This window comes from Nyctereutes procyonoides, unplaced genomic scaffold (genome assembly GCF_905146905.1).
Source record: "Nyctereutes procyonoides isolate TBG_1078 unplaced genomic scaffold, NYPRO_anot_genome, whole genome shotgun sequence".
Lineage (NCBI taxonomy): Eukaryota > Metazoa > Chordata > Mammalia > Carnivora > Canidae > Nyctereutes > Nyctereutes procyonoides.
Window position 1 is genome coordinate 20,042,811 of NW_026575120.1, and position 20,288 is coordinate 20,063,098.

At 39.1% G+C, this 20,288-nt stretch overlaps 1 protein-coding gene across 11 annotated transcripts in view; it reads left to right on the forward strand.

Moving 5' to 3' along the window:
* PSD3 (pleckstrin and Sec7 domain containing 3) overlaps positions 1-20,288 on the forward strand; it is a 577,886-nt gene that overhangs the window by 496,705 nt on the left and 60,893 nt on the right. The window lies entirely within an intron of this gene.

Consider the following 20,288-nt stretch of genomic DNA (forward strand, 5'->3'; position numbering starts at 1 on the left):
AACAAGGAAATTACTGATAAATCAGTTTCAGTAGAGTAGCAGGTATGGAAACCAAAATGGACTAAGAGTTAAAGACACATAGGGAGATGGGGCACCTGGGTGGCACAGTTGGTTGAGCATCCAACTCTTGGTTTCTGCTCAGGTCTTGATCTCAGGGTGATGAGATCAAGCCCCTAATAGGGTATACTCAGCTGAGAGTCTGCTTGAGGCTCTTTCTCTCCCTCTCTCCGACCTCAAATAAATAACTCTTTTTAAAAAAAGGCATACAGGCAGAAAATATATAGACAACTGTTTTGAAGAGGCTTGATTTATAGCTTTCCCTTTGATCTTCACTCCGCCTTCTCCGATACCCTCTCTGTGAATTTTACCAATAACATATCCCCAGTTTCTAATATATTTCTGTTGAATTTATTTTCTTTCCTGTTACTGATTTTTCTCTAAGTAAAATACATCCTTTTCTTTCTTCTTTTTCCCTAGACAATTCCTGACATTATGCAGAGCCCTTGCTTTGCTCCTCTGGGGTACACATAGTCTTCTTCATGACCACCCATTTCCCATTCTGCCCCTTGCTTAATATTACTTAGTCACATTTGTCTCTAACTTTCAAGTAAAAGTAAGTCCACAGAGTATCACAATAGTAATGTTAGGACTATTTATAAAATGTCATATTGAGAGCTATGTAAGAAACAAACTACCCCCTAAGAAAGCTTAAGCTTACCATGTAGTTGAGAAGACCAGTCTCGTGCAATGAAGGGCTAGTGATATGATATTAACCAAGGGTAAGGATGGAAAAAAAATAGGATAAATGGAATAAAATTAGATGAATAACTGATTCCAGTTTCTAGTATTCTTTCAGGTACACCAAAATAGGGTGTTTATAATACAAAGATTTTGTCTGTCTTCCAGGTAAGTAAGAATACACTCCTGTCTTTGTTTAGTTCTCATACTTGCAGTATACCTGAACCCAGGCAGCTCATCCCTAAGAAATGTATACCCTTGTAATTATATTATTATTATTGGAATATAAAGTATTCATTACAGATGATTCTAGTATTATCACTTTAATGTAACAGTTTATATATGCTTTAAAATTTTGAAATTGTGATGAATTAATGATTAAATTCTTATTGGTCCTGATGATCCATCATTATTAATTCAGATATTAACTTCATATCCATTTGTTACGGAGAAGGAGTCATCTGCTAGCTAAATGCTTAGACAAGCCTTTGCTATCACAGAGCTTCAAAAGTTCTCTTTTGATTTCTATCATGGGCTTTGTGCCTGACCTTGCTAGTCTGTGCCTTTTTCTTGAAAGTAGTTTTTTGTAAGCTTTATGACAGTATTTCTATTACAGGTCTGGTGGTGACAAAACTGAAATATGTTACTCTTAAAATAAATTGTCAGGTCATTGATGGATTGGTTCAGACAAATGGTTGTAGTTTGTTGGTTAGTACATGGCACTAAATTACTTGATTACTGCATTCTCCAGACCAGGCTCACAAGAATCTTCTCTTTTATCTCAAGGGTGTAGAAGATAACTATTCAAACCTGGAGGTATTTATCTTCATCAGGTCTTTCAAAGGTGAAAAGCCAGTTCATTATCTAAAAATTTATTTGCTGTTAGAGGGAGGGGCAAGATTGCGGAAGAGCAGGGTATCCAAATCACCAGTCCCCACCAAATTACCTAGATAACCTTCAAATTATCCTGAAAATCTATGAATTCGGCCTGAGATTTAAAGAGAGAACAGCTGGAATGCTAGAGTGAGAAGAGTTCCTGCTTCTATCAAGGTAGGAAGACGGGGAAAAAGAAATAAAGGAACAAAAGGCCTCCGAGGAGGAGGGGCCCCGCGAGGAGCCGGGCTGAGGCAGGGGCGAGTGTCCCCAGGACAGGAAAGCCCCGTCCCGGAGAAGCAGGAGCTGCACCAACCTTCCCGGGCGGAAAGGGGCTCCCAGGGAGTTAGAGCAGGACCCAGGAGGGCGGGGTTGCCCTCGGGCTCCCTGGGACACTAACAGACACCTGCGCCCCGGGAGAGTGCGCCGAGCTCCCTAAGGGCTGCAGCGCGCACGGCGGGGCCCGGAGCAGCTCGGAGGGGCTCGGGCGGCGGCTCCGCGGAGGAAGAGGCTCCGCGGAGAGATGGCTGCGCAGCCGGGAGCTCGAATCCAACAGCGCAGGCCCCGGAGCACAGGGCGCCGGGACACAGCCCAGGATCCGGCCTCCCCCGGGACAGGCAGAGGCCGGGAGGGCCCAGGACAGCAAGGAAGCTCCTGCCCGGAGTTGAGCAGATCAGCGGCCCCGCCCCGGAGCCTCCAGGCCCTGCGGACGGAGAGCCCCGTAGTTACTGCGGGGGCTGAATCCAGGCTTCCAGAGTTGCCATAGCAACTGCGGTTGTTCCTCCGGGGCCTCACGGGGTAAACAGCCCCCGCTGAGCCCTGCACCAGGCAGGGGGGAGAGCAGCTCCCCCAAGTGCTAACACCTGAAAATCAGCACAACAGGCCCCTCCCCCAGAAGACCAGCTGGACGGACCAGTTCCAGGGGAAGTCAAGGGACTTAAAAGTCTACAGATTCAGAAGATACTCCCCCGTGTTTTGTTTTGTTTTTTTTTGTTTGTTTGTTTTTTGCTTTTTGATTTGTTTGCTTCCCCCACTCCTTTTTTTTCCTTTCTTTTTCTTTCTCTTTTTCTTCTTTTTTTCTCTTTTTTATCTTCCTTTTTTTTTCTCTTTTCTTTCCTTCTTTCTCTCCTCTCTTTTTCTCCTTTCCCCAATAAAACTTGTTTTTGGCCACTCTGCACTGACCAAAATGACTAGAAGGAAAACCTCACCTCAAAAGAAAGAATCAGAAACAGTCCTCTCTCCCACAGAGTTACAAAATCTGGATTACAATTCAATGTCAGAAAGCCAATCCAGAGGCACTATTATACAGCTACTGGTGGCTCTAGAAAAAAGCATAAAGGACTCAAGAGACTTCATGAGTGCAGAATTTAGATCCAATCAGGCAGAAATTAAAAATAAATTGAATGAGATGCAATCCAAACTAGAGGTCCTAACGACGAGGGTTAACGAGGTGGAAGAATGAGTGAGTGACATAGAAGACAAGTTGATGGCAAAGAGGGAAACTGAAGAAAAAAGAGACAATTAAAAGACCATGAAGATAGATTAAGGGAAATAAACGACAGCCTGAGGAAGAAAAACCTACATTTAATTGGGGTTCCAGAGGGCACCAAAAGAGACAGAGAGCCAGAATATGTATTTGAACAAATCCTAGCTGAAAACTTTCCTAATCTGGGAAGGGAAACAGGCATTCAGATCCAGGAAATAGAGAGATCCCCCCTAAAATCAATAAAAACCGTTCAACACCTCGACATTTAATAGTTAAGCTTGTAAATTCCAAAGATAAAGAGAAGATCCTTAAAGCAGCAAGAGACAAGAAATCCCTGACTTTTATGGGGAGGAGTATTAGGGTAACAGCAGACCTCTCCACAGAGACCTGGCAGGCCAGAAAGGGCTGGCTGGATATATTCAGGGTCCTAAATGAGAAGAACACGCAACCAAGAATACTTTATCCAGCAAGGCTCTCATTCAGAATGGAAGGAGAGATAAAGAGCTTCCAAGACAGGCAGGAACTGAAAGAATATGTGACCTCCAAACCAGCTCTGCAAGAAATTTTAAGGGGGACTCTTAAAATTCCCATTTAAGAAGAAGTTCAAAAAAAAAAAAGAAGTTCAGTGGAACAATCCACAAAAACAAGGACTAAATAGATATCATGATGACACTAAACTCATACCTTTCAATAGTAACTCTGAACATGAACGGGCTTAATGACCCCATCAAAAGGGGCAGGGTTTCAGACTGGATAAAAAAGCAGGACCCATCTATTTGCTGTCTACAAGAGACTCATTTTAGACAGAAGGACACCTACAGCCTGAAAATAAAAGGTTGGAGAACCACTTGCCATTCAAATGGTCCTCAAAAGAAAGCAGGGGTAGCCATCCTTATATCAGATAAACTAAAATTTACCCCGAAGACTGTAGTGAGAGATGAAGAGGAACACTATATCATACTTAAAGGATCTATCCAACAAGAGGACTTAACAATCCTCAATATATATGCCCCGAATGTGCGAGCTGCCAAATATATCAATCAATTAATAACCAAAGTGAAGAAATACTGAGATAATAATACACTTAAACTTGGTGACTTCAATCTAGCTCTTTCTATACTCGATAGGTCTTCTAAGCACAACATCTCCAAAGAAACGAGAGCTTTAAATGATACACTGGACCAGATGGATTTCACAGATATCTGCAGAACGTTACATCCAAACTCAACTGAATACACATTCTTCTCATGTACACATGGAACGTTCTCCAGAATAGACCACCTACTAAGTCACAAATTGGGTCTGAACTGATACCAAAAGATTGGGATTGTCCCCTGCATATTCTCAGACCATAATGCCTTGAAATTAGAACTAAATCACAACAAGAAGTTTGGAAGGACCTCAAACACGTGGAGGTTAAGGACCATCCTGCTAAAAGATGAAAGGGTCAACCAGGAAGTTAAGGAAGAATTAAAAAGATTCATGGAAACTAATGAGAATGAAGATACAACTGTTCAAAATCTTTGGGATGCAGCAAAAGCAGGCCTGAGGGGGAAATGCATCGCAATACAAGCATCTATTAAAAAACTGGAAAGAACTCAAGTACAAAAGCTAACCTTACACCTAAAGGAGCTAGAGAAAAAACAGCAAATAGATCCTACACCCAGCAGAAGAAGAGACTTAATAAAGATTAAAGCAGAACTCAATGAAATCAAGACCAGAAGAACTGTGGAACAGATCAACAAAACCAGGAGTTGGTTCTTTGAAAGAATTAATAAGATAGATAAACCATTAGCCAACCTCATTAAAAAGAAGAGAGAGAAGACTCAAATTAATAAATTCATGAATGAGAAAGGAGAGATCACTACCAACACCAAGGAAATACAAACGATTTTAAAAACATATTATGAACAGCTCTACGCCAATAAATTAGGCAACCTAGAAGAAATGGATGCATTCCTGGAAAGCCACAAACTACCAAAACTGGAACAGGAAGAAATAGAAAACCTGAACAGGCCAATAACCAGAGAGGAAATTGAAGCAGTCATCAAAAACCTCCCAAGACACAAGAGTCCAGGGCCAGATGGCTTCCCAGGGGAATTCTATCAAACGTTTAAAGAAGAAATCATACCTATTCTAAAGCTGTTTGGAAAGACAGAAAGAGATGGAGTACTTCCAAATTCGTTCTATGAGGCCAGCATCACCTTAATTCCAAAACCAGACAAAGACCCCACCAAAAAGGAGAATTACAGATCAATATCCCTGATGAACATGGATGTAAAAATTCTCAACAAGATACTAGCCAATAGGATCCAACAGTACATTAAGAAAATTATTCATCATGACCAAGTAGGATTTATCCCCTGGACACAAGGCTGGTTCAACAGTTGTAAAACAATCAATGTGATTCATCATATCAGCAAGAGAAAAACCAAGAACCATATGATCCTCTCAATAGATGCAGAGAAAGCATTTGACAAAATACAGCATCCATTCCTGATCAAAACTCTTCAGAGTGTAGGGATAGAGGGAACTTTCCTCGACATCTTAAAAGCCATCTACAAAAAGCCCACAGCAAATATCATTCTCAATGGGGAAGCACTGGGAGCCTTTCCCCTAAGATCAGGAACAAGACAGGGATGTCCACTCTCACCACTGCTTTCAACATAGTACTGGAAGTCCTAGCCTCAGCAATCAGACAACAAAAACATTAAAGGCATTCAAATTGGCAAAGAAGAAGTCAAACTCTCCCTCTTCGCCGATGACATGATACTGTACATAGAAAACCCAAAAGCCTCTACCCCAAGATTGCTAGAACTCATACACAATTTGGCAGTGTGGCAGGATACAAAATCAATGCCCAGAAATCAATGGCATTTCTATACACTAACAATGAGACTGAAGAAAGAGAATTTAAGGAGTCAATCCCATTTACAATTGCACCCAAAAGCATAAGATACCTAGGAATAAACCTAACTAAAGAGGTAAAGGATCTATACCCTAAAAACTACTGAACACTTCTGAAAGAAATTGAGGAAGACACAAAGAGATGGAAAAATATTCCATGCTCATGGATTGGCAGAATTAATATTGTGAAAATGTCACTGTTACCCAGGGCAATTTACACGTTTAATGCAATCCCTATCAAAATACCATGGACTTTCTTCAGAGAGTTAGAACAAATTATTTTAAGATTTGTGTGGAATCAGAAAAGACCCCGAATAGCCAGGGGAATTTTAAAAAAGAAAACCATAGCTGGGGGCATCACAATGCCAGATTTCAGGTTGTACTACAAAGCAGTGGTCATCAAGACAGTGTGGTACTGGCACAAAATAGACACATAGATCAATGGAACAGAATAGAGAACCCAGAAATGGACCCTGAACTTTATGGTCAACTAATATTCGATAAAGGAGGAAAGACTATCCATTGGAAGAAAGACAGTCTCTTCAGTAAATGGTGCTGGGAAAATTGGACATGCACATGCAGAAGAATGAAACTAGACCACTCTCTTGCACCATACACAAAGATAAACTCAAAATGGATGAAAGATCGAAATGTGAGACAAGATTCCATCAAAATCCTAGAGGAGAACACAGGCAACACCCTTTTTGAACTTGGCCACAGTAACTTCTTGCAAGATACATCCACGAAGGCAAAAGAAACAAAAGCAAAAATGAACTATTGGGACTTCATCAAAATAAGCAGCTTTTGCACAGCAAAGGATACAGTCAACAAAACTAAAAGACAACCTACAGAATGGGAGAAGATATTTGCAAATGACATATCCCATAAAGGGCTAGTTTCCAAGATCTATAAAGAACTTATTAAACTCAACACCAAAGAAACAAATAATCCAATCATGAAATGGGCAAAAGACATGAAGAGAAATCTCACAGAGGAAGACATAGACATGGCCAACATGCACATGACAAATGCTCTGCATCACTTGCCATCAGGGAAATACAAATCAAAACCACAATGAGATACCACCTCCCACCAGTGAGAATGGGGAAAATTAACAAGGCAGGAAACCACAAATGTTGGAGAGGATGCGGAGAAAAGGGAACCCTCTTACACTGTTGATGGGAATGTGAACTGGTGCAACCACTCTGGAAAACTGTGTGGAGGTTCCTCAAAGAGTTAAAAATAGACCTGCCCTACGACCCAGCAATTGCACTGTTGGGGATTTACCCCAAAGATACAGATGCAGTGAAACGCCAGGACACCTGCACCCCAATGTTTATAGCAGCCATGTCCACAGCAGCCAAACTGTGGAAGGAGCCTTGGTGTCCATCGAAAGATGAATGGATAAAGAAGATGTGGTTTATGTATACAATGGAATATTCCTCAGCCATTAGAAACGACAAATACCCACCATTTGCTTCAACGTGGATGGAACTGGAGGGTATTCTGCTGAGTGAAGTAAGTCAATCGGAGAAGGACAAACAGTGTATATTCTCATTCATTTGGGGAATATAAATAATAGTGAAAGGGAATATAAGGGAAGGGAGAAGAAATGTGTGGGACATATCAGAAAGGGAGACAGAACATAAAGACTCCTAACTCTGGGAAACGAACTAGGGGTGGTGGAAGGGGAGGAGGGCAGGGGGTGGGGGTGAATGGGTGACAGGCACTAAGGTGGGCACTTGACAGGATGAGCACTGGGTGTTATTCTGTATGTTGGTAAATTGAACACCAATAAAAAATAAATTTATTAAAAAAAATAAAATAAATATTTATTTGCTGTTATAAGATTCTAGGAGCTCTCTGCATATAACAAGAAGTTCTTTTTGTTTCTTGGATGATTGGAAAAGAGATTTGTTCCGATTACCTATAAGTTTTTTAAAATCTGATTGGAAAGAGAGGGTTTTTTTTGTTTTGTTTTGTTTTGTTTTGTTTTGTTTTGTTTTTGCAGTGTTTGTCTAAAGTATAGGTAGCATCAGGAGTGAGCCTAGAAGGAAGATACTGGTGATTTAAGTTTTCTAACTGTGATGATGGTGGCCAGTCTGGGGTTGATATAACAGATGCTTAGTGCCAGGATCCTACTAATCCCTAAGAGCAAAAATCTCTCCTGTATTGTCAGAGCATTTTTATTTCCTTTCATGAAATTGCTGGCTCCTGTGCCCTTTCATACTTTGAAAAGGCTGTGTGGACTTCTCTTATTCTCTAAAACAATGGAAAATGCATGAAAGATAAAGATAATTAGGCTTTAAGCCTAGTGTTTCCATGGGAGAACGATGATCCAAATTTTCATTAGTCATAATTTAGATGAATGATGTAGTCCAGCAGAGAAATGTGACCATTATATAAGAGATATTTTAGAAATAATCACATCAAAAAAACTATATAAAAAGACACTATATCTAGAAACCCACCTGGTCTCTGGGGCTTAAGTCGTATAGACTGTACTCTGAAGATTTCTGTTTAAAACACAATTCTCATTCAGCTGAGAAACTAGCAAATAGAAACTAGTTTGTTCCTAAAAAGTTTTTTTGCCCCCCACATGAAGAGACGATGTGGTGCTTTGTGGTTTCTTCCAAATTATTCAACTGTGAGAAAGATCCCAAATTCAAACTTTTTTTTGTTTTTTCTGCATTTGCTTCTCAGGTCCCTAGGCAGTGATTCTCTCTCCCTCTTTGTCTTCCTCCCTCTCACTTTCCCTCTTTTTTCCTTTTAATAAATATTATACCCTCATCAATCATGTGAAAGTTGTAAAGGGAAACAAGAATTAGACACTAACTGGATCTCACAGGGTTCTGAACTGAATGATGGTAGGGTGGGTGATAGACACATGAAAGCACAGGCTTTATTTTTTTTAATTTATTTTTTATTGGTGTTCAGTTTGCCAACATATAGCATAATACTCAGGGCTCATCCTATCAAGTGCCCCCCTCAGTGCCCGTCACCCAGTCACCCCCACCCTCTGCCCACCTCCCCTTCTACCACCCATAGTTCGCTTCACAGAGTTAGGAGTCTTTCATGTTCTGTCTCACTTTCTGATATTTCCACTCATTTTTTCTCCTTTCCCCTTTATTCCCTGTTACTATTTTTTATATTCCCCAAATGAATAAGACCATATAATGTTTGTCCTTCTCCGATTGACTTATTTCACTCAGCATAATACCCTCCAGTTCCATCCACATTGAAGCAAATGGTGGGTATTTGTCGTTTCTAATGGCTGAGTAATATTCCATTGTATACATAAACCACATCTTCTTTATCCATTCATCTTTCGATGGACACCGAGGCTCCTTCCGCAGTTTGGCTATTGTGGACATTGCTGCTAGAAACATCGGGGTGCAGGTGTCCTGGCATTTCACTGCATCTGTATCTTTGGGGTAAATCCCCAGTAGTGCAATTGCTGGGTTGTAGGGCAGATCTGTTTTTAACTCTTTGAGGAACCTCCACACAGTTTTCCAGAGTGGCTGCACCAGTTCACATTCCCACCAACAAAAAACACAGGCTTTAACAGAATGTTAGTGATGCCTACAACCGAGAGGAAAGCATAAAATAGCCTCCAACCAATAAAAATTCTAATTGTTGTATTAGAATATGGAAGGGTGCTCAAGATTATTTTTTTGTGTGTTTATAAACTTGAAAAGACTTCTTAAGTCTTTTCATATATTGAGTCAAGGAATCCTATTGGCTTTATCAAAGGCTGGGTTTTAAAAATTTTTTTTATTTAAATTCAGTTTGCCAGCATGTAGTATAACACCCAGTGGTCATCCCATCAAGTGCCCCCCTCAGTGCCCGTCACCCAGTTACCCCATCCCCCGCCCACCTCCCCTTCCACAACTCATTTCCCAGAGTTAGGAGTCTCTCATGGTTTGTCTCCCTCTCTAATTTTTCCCACTCATTTTCTCTCCTTTCCCTTATTATCCTTTCACTATTGCTTATATTCCCTGTATGAGTGAAACCATATGATGGTTGTCCTCCAATTGACTTTCTTCACTCAGCATAATACCCTCCAGTTCCATCCACATAGAAGCAAATGGTTTCGTCCTTTCTGATGGCTGAGTAATATTCCATTGTATATATAGACCACATCTGCTTTATCCATTCATCTGTCGATGGACACCGAGGCTCCTTCCACAGTTTGGCTATTGTAGACATTGTTGCTATGAACATTGGGGTGCAGGTGTCTTGGCTTTTCACTGCATCTGTATCTTTTGGGTAAATCCCCAGTAGTGCAATTGCTGGGTCGTAGGGCAGATCTATTTCAAACTCTTGAGGAACTTCCACACAGTTTTCCAGAGTTGCTACACCAGTTCACATTCCCACCAACAGTGCAAGAGGGTTCCCCTTTCTCCACATCCTCTCCAACATTTGTTGTTTCCTGTCTTGTTAATTTCCACCATTCTCACTCTGTGAGGTGGTATCTCAGTGGTTTTGATTTGTATTTCCCTAATGGCAAGTGATACGCAGAGCATTTTCTCATGTGCTTGTTGGCCATGTGTAGGTCTTCTTTGGTGAGATTTCTGTTCATGTCTTTTGCCCATTTCATGATTGGATTGTTTGTTTCTTGGGTGTTGAGTTTAAGTCCTTTATAGATGTGGATCCTAGCCCTTTATCTGATATGTCATTTACAAGTATCTTCTCCCATTCTGTAGGTTGTCTTTTAGTTTTGTTGACTGTTTCTTTTGCTGTGCAGAAGCTTTTTATCCTGATTAAGTCCCAATAGTTCATTTTTGCTTTTGTTTCCCTTGCCTTCATAGATGTATCTTGCAAGAATTTGCTGTGGTCAAGTTCAAAAAGGGTGTTGCCTGTGTTCTCTTCTAGTATTTTGATGGATTCTTTTCTCACATTTAGATCTTTCGACCGTTTTGAGTTTATCTTTGTGTATGCTATAAGAAAATGGTCCAGTTTCATTCTTCTGCATGTGGCTGTCCAGTGCACAGAAATCAGTGGCATTTCTTTTTTTTTTTTAATTTTTTTTTAATTTTTATTTATTTATGATAGTCACAGAGAGATAGAGAGAGAGAGGCAGAGACATAGGCAGAGGGAGAAGCAGGTTCCATGCACCGGGAGCCTGACGTGGGATTCGATCCCGGGTCTCCAGGATCGCGCCCTGGGCCAAAGGCAAGCGCCAAACCGCTGCGCCACCCAGGGATCCCATCAGTGGCATTTCTATACACTGACAATGAGACTGAAGAAAGAGAATTTAAGGAATCAATTCCATTTACATTTGCATCCAAAAGCATAATATACCTAGGAATAAACCTAACCAAAGAGGTGAAGGATCTATACCCTAGAAACTACAGAACACTTATGAAAGACATTGAGGAAGACACCAAGATGGAAAAACATTCCATGCTCATGCATTGGAATAATAAATATTGTGAAAATGTCTATACTACCCAGGGCAATTTACATGTTCAATGCAATCCCTACCAAAATACCATTGACTTTCTTCACAGAGTTGGAGCAGATAATCTTAAGATTTGTATGGAACCAGGAAAGACCCTGAATATCCAGAAGAATATTGAAAAAGAAAACCAATGTTGGTGGCATCACAGTTCTGGGCTTCAAGCTGTATTACAAAGCTGTGATCATCAAGATAGTGTGGTACTGGCACAAAAACAGACACATAGATCATTGGAACAGAGGAGAGAACCCAGAAATGGTCCCTCAACTCTATGGTTAACTAATACTCAACAAAGCAGGAAAGAATATCCACTGGAGAAAAGACAGTCTCTTCAATAAATGAGGTTGCAAAAATTGGTCAAAGGCTGTTGATGTAACCATCCCTTCCACCTAACTCTTTCAGTTCAGTTGTGGAATCATTAAAACTATTGATCCTAAATTCCTAATTCAGTCACCAGACTGATCCTAGAAAATTTCCTGGGCTTTGCAGAAGTTCAGGACCTTTACTGAGAAAGGATTTCTAGTCCTTCATGTTCTCCTGTGTCTGTAAGTGCTTCCTCTCTATGTAGACTAAGGAGGGCTACAGTGCAAAGTGTTCAGTACATAACAAAGTTCTCCTAGTACAAGCCAGTGCCTCCACATTATTGTAGCAGTAATATAAGCATTTTGAATCCTTTGCCTTTAACTTGTTTATTTTGTCCCTAATTCTCTTTAGTGTACAGTAAAATAGGTCATATTTTTCTGACTGTAACATTGCTTACCTAACATGGGAAAACTAGGTTCCTTTCCATTTTTAAAATTCTACAAATAATTAATTTTCAAATGTGTAATTAGTTGAGTAATGGGCTAAAACATGCCTTCATTTGATTTGTTCTTACTCTTCACTTCCCACTTTTGTGAAAACATAGCACTTTATGTGTTCCCTGGGAGAAGAAAAGGAAACTGAATGGTTTTTAGAAAGCTATCTAGCCGGAAATATTTAAATTTTTAAAAAAGATAGTCATCAGATTATAAAAAACACTGTTAATGCCTTTTTAAAAATCAAGGATTAATAGACTGCCTAGAATCCAGTTTCCCTTAGTTACTAACATTTTAATTAATATCATCATAGTTTCAAAGAAGAATTTGTTCTGTTTTCCAGTCTATTCTCTCAGTGGAAATCAAGACCATTACAATTTGCTTTAAGTTGCTTTAAGTAGGTATACCAATTTACATATTTAGTAAGGCATGAAGTTAATAATATTTTGAAAACTGTAAATCTGAGAATCTTTTTCATTGATGTTGAAGAATTTCAGTTGCAATTTGGTCACTTTCCAAACTGGACTTTATATTTACCTGAGAGTACAAGTTTTCAGACCGATACCAGTTATTTGTACAGATGTAGATGATTTTTTTAGTATGTTATGATTCAATTTTATTAGATGTTTAATTAACAAGCTTATTATGGGACAGGGGAAGCTTTTCATTCCATACTTTAAATGGAGTTAAAGTAAACAGCATTGTAAAATCACATTGTTGGTGCTTAATAGGGTGGTGGAATGCTCTGATGAATCACACTAGATAGGAAGATGGTGACAGAACATGGAGAGAATAGTAACATGTTTTTCGGCACTAAAAAAATGGATAGATGTCATGGAGCATTTTCTTTTCTTGCAGAAAATTTCTTGATTGTATTTATTTTGCTGTTTCGTATATAGTCTGCATAGCAAAGAATCTTATGTTTGAAATGGTTTGATGATAATTTATCCCCTATTTCTTCCTTTCCAACTCTATCATTTAAACACTATCTTCTGCTTTAAGTAGTGAAAAAGAAGTCAGAACAAACTGTGTAGCATAAAGTCATTTCTTTTTATATGGCTGTCAATACTAGTGTTTCTAGTCTCAGGATTTGCTCATTTTCTAGGGACTTGGAGCTTCAATTTCTAGTGAGAGTTTAGAATGTCAAACATATTTTGTTTTTATTTTTTGTTTTTATTTGGCCTTTGTTTTTTTTTTAATTGAAATGTAGTTGACATACAAGATTATATTAGTTTTCGGTGTACAACACAGTGATTCAACATTAGGAACTTATCACCATCATAAATCTGCTACCATGTCACCATACAAAGTTACTACAATATTATCCACTTTATTCCCTTTGCTCTACATTGTATCTGCCTATCTTAATTTATTTTATAACTAGAAATATGTACCTTTTCACCCTCTTTACCCTGTTTTTTGTATCTTTCCAACCCTTCTAATTTGGCAACCACCAGATTGTTATCTGTATCCTATGAGTCTGTTTCTGTTTGTTCAATTCTTTCATTTTTTAGATTCCATATATAAGTGAAATCATATGCTATTTGTATTTCTCTGACTTAGCATCATACCCTCTGAGTCCATATATGTTGTAAATGACAAGATTTCATTCTTTTATATGTCTTGAGAAATATTCCATTGCATGTATGTATACACATACACACACACACACAATGCATACACACATACACCCTACATCTTTATCCATTCATCTGTTAATGATCACTTAGGTTGCATACACATCTTGGCTATAGTAAAAAAAGAAAGTTGCAATGAATTTGGGGCACATACATCTTTTTGAATTAGTGTTTTTGTTTTCTGTGGATAAATACCCGGAAGTACAATTGCTAGCTCATATGAAAGTTCTGTTTTTTGGGGGATGCCTGGGTGGCTCAGTGGTTGAGCATCTGCCTTTGGCTCAGAGCGTGATCCTGGAGTCCCAGGATCAAGTCCCATGTTAGGCTCCCTGCATGGAGTCTGCTTTCCCTCTGCCTGTATTTCTGCCTCTCTCTTTCTCTCTCTCTCTCTCTCTCCCCCTCTCCCCCTCTCTCCCTCCCTCCCTCCCTCCCTCTCTGTGTCTCTTATGAATAGATAAATAAAATCTTTAAAAACCAAAGAACCAACTTAGTTTCACTGATCTTTCTATTTTTTTTTCTTTCTATTTCATTTATTTCCACTCTGATCTTTATTATTTCCTTCCTTCTACAAACTTTGGGCCTTCTTTTTTTTTTTTAGTTCCTTTAAGTATAAAATTGTTCATTTGAAATTTTTCGTGTTTCTTGAGGTAGACCTATATCACTGTAAACTTCCTTGTTAGAACCTCTTTTGTTGAATCCCATTGTTTTGGACTGTTTTATTTTTCATTTGCCTCAATATATTTTTTTCCTATCTGTTTTCTTCTTTGACCCGTTGGATGTCAGCCTGTATGTGTTTCTTGGGTTTTTTTCCAGTTTTTTCCCTTATAATTTCATCCCTGAGGTAACCTTGTAAGCACCAATGGTGTCCCAAACAATCCCTACAGGCCCTGAACCTGGAGCCGTGCCTGGGGACCTAATTCCCACTTCCAGGCAGCCAACACAATGACACTGCCCTACCTGCCCTCTTCCTGCCTTCAGGCCTCCTGGACTGATGGATTGGTATCTTGTTTTTATCCATTCAATCTCACTGTGCCTTTTTATTAGAGCATTTAGTCCATTTGTATTTAAAGTAATTATTGATAGATATGTACTTATTGTCATTTTATTGATTGTTTTCTGGTTGTTTTTATAGTTCTTCTCAGTTCCTTTCTCTTGCCATCATCTGTTTGGATTTTGTGATTTTTAGGGGTATGTATTTGCATTGCTTTCTCTTTATTTACTGTGTATCTCTTACAGGTTTACAGGTTTTTGGTTTGTGGTTACCATGAGGTTCATACATTGCTTCTTATATGTAGCAGACTATTTCAAGTTGTGAGTGGCTGAAGTTCTAGTACAGTGTAAAAGCACTATATCTTCCCATCCCCCCACCACATTTTATATTTTTGATGTCATATTTTACATCTTATTATTTGTTATGTCCCTTAACTAATTGTTTTAGGTCTAGGTGATTTTACTGCTTTTGTTTTTTAACCTTCATAGTAGCTATGTTAGTACTTGATCTACTACCTTTATTATATGTTTACCTTTAGTAGTAAGATTATTTCTTTCATATTTATTTTTCTAGTGATGACCTTTTCTTTTCCGCTAAAGAAGTCCCTTTAATGTTTCTTGTAAGACCAATTTGGTCTTGATTAATTCCTTTAGCTTTCGCTTTTCTGGGAAACTCCTTATCTCCAATTCTGAATGATAACCTTGCCAGAAGAAGTAGTCTTGGTTGGAGGTTTTTCTCATTTCAATACTTTGAATATATTGTGCCCTCCTTGAATATATTGTAAAGTTAGTCCTGAAAAACCAGCTAGTCATTGTGTGGGGATTTCCTTGTACATAACTGGTTGTTCTTATTTTACTGCTTTTAAGATTCTCTTTAACTGTTGACTCTTTGCTTATTATATGTCTTGGTATGGACCATTTTAAGTGCATCTTGTTTGAGGCTCTCCGTGCTACCTGGACTTGGATATCTGTTTCCTTCTCCAAGTTAGGGAAGTTTTCACCTGTTATTTCTTCAAATAGAGTTTCTGTTCTTTTCTCCTTCTGAGACACATTTAAATGAATGTTAGTATATTCATGGGTCCTTTAAATTATCCTCTTTCTTTAAAATTCTTTTTTCTATTTACTGTTATATTTAGATGATTTCCACTACTTGTCTTCCAGATCACTGATCCATTCTTCTGCTTCATTTAATTTGCTGCTGCAGATACCCTCTAGTGTATTTTTTCATTTTGGTTACTGTATCTGTCAATTCCAATGATTCTTTTTTGTATTTTCTATCTTTGTTGAAGTTCTCACTGTTTTTATCCATTCTTCTCCTGATTTCAGTGAGCCTCTTTATGACCATCACATTAAACTCTTTATCTGATAGATTGCTTATGTCTGTTTCATTTAATTCTTCTTCTTGATTTTTGTCTTGTTCTTTCATTTGAAATATATCCCTTTGTCTCTTCATTTTAAGTAACTTCTTGTGTTTGTTTCAGTATGTTAGGTAGATTGGTTACATCTCCCGCTTTTGAAGGAGTGATTTGATGGAGATGTCACTGGGGCCCAGTTCTGCAAACTTTAGTCACCCAAGCCCTTTTGTTGGCAGTGTGAACGCTCCTCTATTGGCTGGGTCATGACTGGCAGACTCAGTAGTTTTTTTTTTTTAAGGTTTTATTTATTTATTCATGAGAGACAGAGGCAAGAGACACGCAGAGACACAGGCAGAGGGAGAAGCAGGCCCCATGCAGAGAGCCCGATGTGGGACTCAATCCCAGGTCTCCAGCATCAGGCCCTGGGCTGAAGGCAGCACTAAACCGCTGAGCCACCGGGGCTGCCTGGCAGACTCAGTAGTTAACAGGACTGGCTCAACGTGGCTGTCTGTGAGGCCTGGCCGCAACTGCTGTGGGCACCATGATGAATGGAGTTGACTCCCAACTCATCTGGCCAAGCATCCTGGCTGTGACTGCTGTAGGAATTATAGAGTGCTGGGTTGGCCCCCAGCATAGCCTGCTGAGATGCCTGGCTGTGACAACTGTAGGAGTGCTGATGGTGGGACAGGTCTCTGATACAGCTGGCTGTGAGGGATGGCTGACTGTTGTAGATGCTCTGGTGTGCACGGATGGCTCCCAGGGTTGGGGGTTGGGTCACTGGTGCCAACCAAGGCCACCACCATGTTTTATAGGGCAGAAAGCCGCTTGAAAGGAGTGTTGTGCTGGGGTAGACAGTTTGGCAGTGTAAGTCCACAGTGTTAAATGTTAGCATTAAATGAATGATGCTAGCACAGTAGATGGAGACTGTCAGAAATGCTTCCTGCCAGCACTTCCATCCCCAGAGAACGTTCCAACAGATTCCTCTCTCTGGCACACACACCAGAGATGGTGTGTTAGTCGATGGATCTCCTTCTCTGTTAACCCAGGCACTTTGGAAACTGCTGCCCCTGTGCTGGGACTTGGAGCAAGTGAGTTGTGTACACACACCTAAAGGCCCCCCAGACACAAGCCCCACTGATGTTTGAAGCCAAACATTATGGGTGCTTATCTTTCTGGTGCAGATCCCCTGGGCTGTGGACTCCAACTTCCTCATGGAGGGCCCTCTTTGGTTCTGAAATCCCTTTCCCTGTGGGTCACTGAACCAGGGGTATGGTTCCTGACTAGACAACATCTCTGCCCCTCCTACCCAACTCCTTGTGGATTTTTTCTTGTATCCTTAATTGTGTATAATCTGTTCTGCTGTTCTTCAGTTTGTTCTCAGAGATAGTTCTATTTGTAGTTGTAGCTTTTGGTGTGTCAGTGAGATAGGATGAGTCAGGATCTTCCTATTCCATTATATTGATCCTCTACTATTTTGCCTTATTTTTTCATGGTAAAGTGGTATTACTATCAACTAGAAAAAAATAAGTTTATTAAACTTAAATTCCTAGACCTCGGTTCCATCCTAACTACATAGATTTTGCCTACCATTTCTGTTCTGAGCAGTATTTTCCTTCCAATGTAAGGTAAACTGGCAATGTATCTTAGTTTTGGAAACTGCCATAGAATCTCTAGAGTCCTCTTCAGCAACATTGATATAATTTCTCCCAGGTTTGATAGTCACTGTTTGCTTTTACTTAGGGCTATAATAAATGTTGCATTTTAAAATCTCTTGAACTTTAAGCACAGTCTAAGAGTGTCATCTTGGTTTAAAATGAAAATATCAGCAGATAGAATATATTCTATTTTTTTAAGATAAAATCACACTCATCCCTCAGAATAGTTTTTTTCTGTATGTGCATGGAACATTAACAAAAATCAAATATATTTTGAAAACCTAACAAACGTTGAAGAAATAAAGTAGATTTAACAGACTGCTAGAAAATCTCTGGTCACAAGCCAATAAAGTTAGAAATATATAGTGATAACTAAAACTTTAACTATTTTAAAGTTAAGAAACATAGTATTTGGGGATCCCTGGGTGGCGCAGCGGTTTGGCGCCTGCCTTTGGCCCAGGGCGCGATCCTGGAGACCCGGGATCGAATCCCACATTGGGCTCCCGGTGCATGGAGCCTGCTTCTCCCTCTGCCTGTGTCTCTGCCTCTCTCTCTCTGTGTGACTATCATAAATAAATAAATAAATAAATAAATAAATAAATAAATAAATAAAACATAGTATTTGACATGACTGAGATCAAGGAAGAGATCAAAAAATAAAACTACAAACTATCTAGGGAACAATAAAAAAATACTCATCCTCAAACTATGTGTAACCTGTAATCAGAGGAAAAATTCTACCCTCAAATTCTTTCTTAAGAAATCAGAAAAGCAAAAGAAGTAAGTAATCATTTTAAATTCAAACAAAAAAAGAAAATCAAAAGAAACTAGTGAGAAGGAATTAAGGTAATTCTGTGTGTCAGCACAGAAATTTCTAGGCTGATCTCTGTGCAAACTCCAGTATCCAGTGTATTAGAGATAAGGGTGTATGGAATTGGAGATAGCATATAAATTTTATGAAGATAATTTTGGCCCTGGCCTTCTATGCCCACTCCCCATGATTTACCTGCTCCAGATTCCCATATGGAACTAAGTGGTTAAAATGAGTGGATGGCCAGCTACGCAGGGTTCTGTGGTAGCATAAACATGAATTGATACCTCCTACTCTAATGACAGTTCCCCTGGAGGAGAATTGTGAATCTTTGCAATGCCACATACTAAGGAAAATCTCATTTAGAAAAGACAAGACCCCAGAACATAACTAGATTACAACTTTATGTATTAATGGGAATTATAGAACAGATAGGTGTAAATATATTGTATTTAAGATAGCCTTTTGTTTTCTGTATTTGTCATACTTCTCTGGATAACTGTCCTTGTCAATAGCAATTCTTAATCTCTGAGGCTTAAATAGACTTGTGATTTAAAGTAGTAATTTCGGGATCCCTGGGTGGCGCAGCGGTTTGGCGCCTGCCTTTGGCCCAGGGCGCGATCCTGGAATCCCGGGATCGAATCCCACGTCAGGCTCCCGGTGCATGGAGCCTGCTTCTCCCTCTGCCTGTGTCTCTGCCTGTCTCTCTCTCTCTCTCTCTCTCTCTCTCTCTCTCTCTCTCTGTATGACTATTGTAAATAAAAAAAAAAATTAAAAAAAATAAAGTAGTAATTTCATCATTTAATATTATAAATTTGGGTAATCTTTATATTCCTATTGCTATTTGCTATGTATTTTAGGTTTTATTTACCTTTGTCTCAACACTGTCACTGACTGATCATTGAGGATCAGCAGGTGCTGTTTATTTCTGACTCAGTTTGAATTAATAGCAATAGTACATTTGAATTGCTTGATTTGTGGAGGGGGGATGGGGGACAGAAGTAGGAGGTATGAGAAAGTGTAATTGATTTTTTGGAGATTTGTAAAACCAGACTATAGGAGAATAGATAATGTCTTCCTTTAGGATTTTTTGCTAGTTTGAAAGTAAGAGGAATGCGTGCTCATGTTTCTTTACAGAAGTACAAGTTTATTTAGCATGTCCGACAAAATATGAAAAGGGGAAAGAAAGGACCTTAAATACTAGAAAACATCTCCTAAAACAGTTTGTAATATCCACTATATTTAATTGCTTTTGAAGTCCTTTTTTATTCTAATGGATCTGCGGAAACTACTAGATGTAATAATATGATAATAATCAAATTTGCTTTAAATTATTATTGTACTAGTTGGGATTTTTTTGTTGTTTTTATTTTGGAAGGAAGCCATACAAAGGCCTTTATAAACTGTGTGTAATTTATGCCCAAAGATAAAATTGCATGTATACATGACAGTGTATATGATTTCTATTTCATATAATTTTATCCATTTTCCAAGTTTATTCTTAATAGAACTAAGCCTTCTCCTGTATATTAAACTGATTTTCCTCTTCTTTTTCAAAGAATAACTGGAGAAATCATT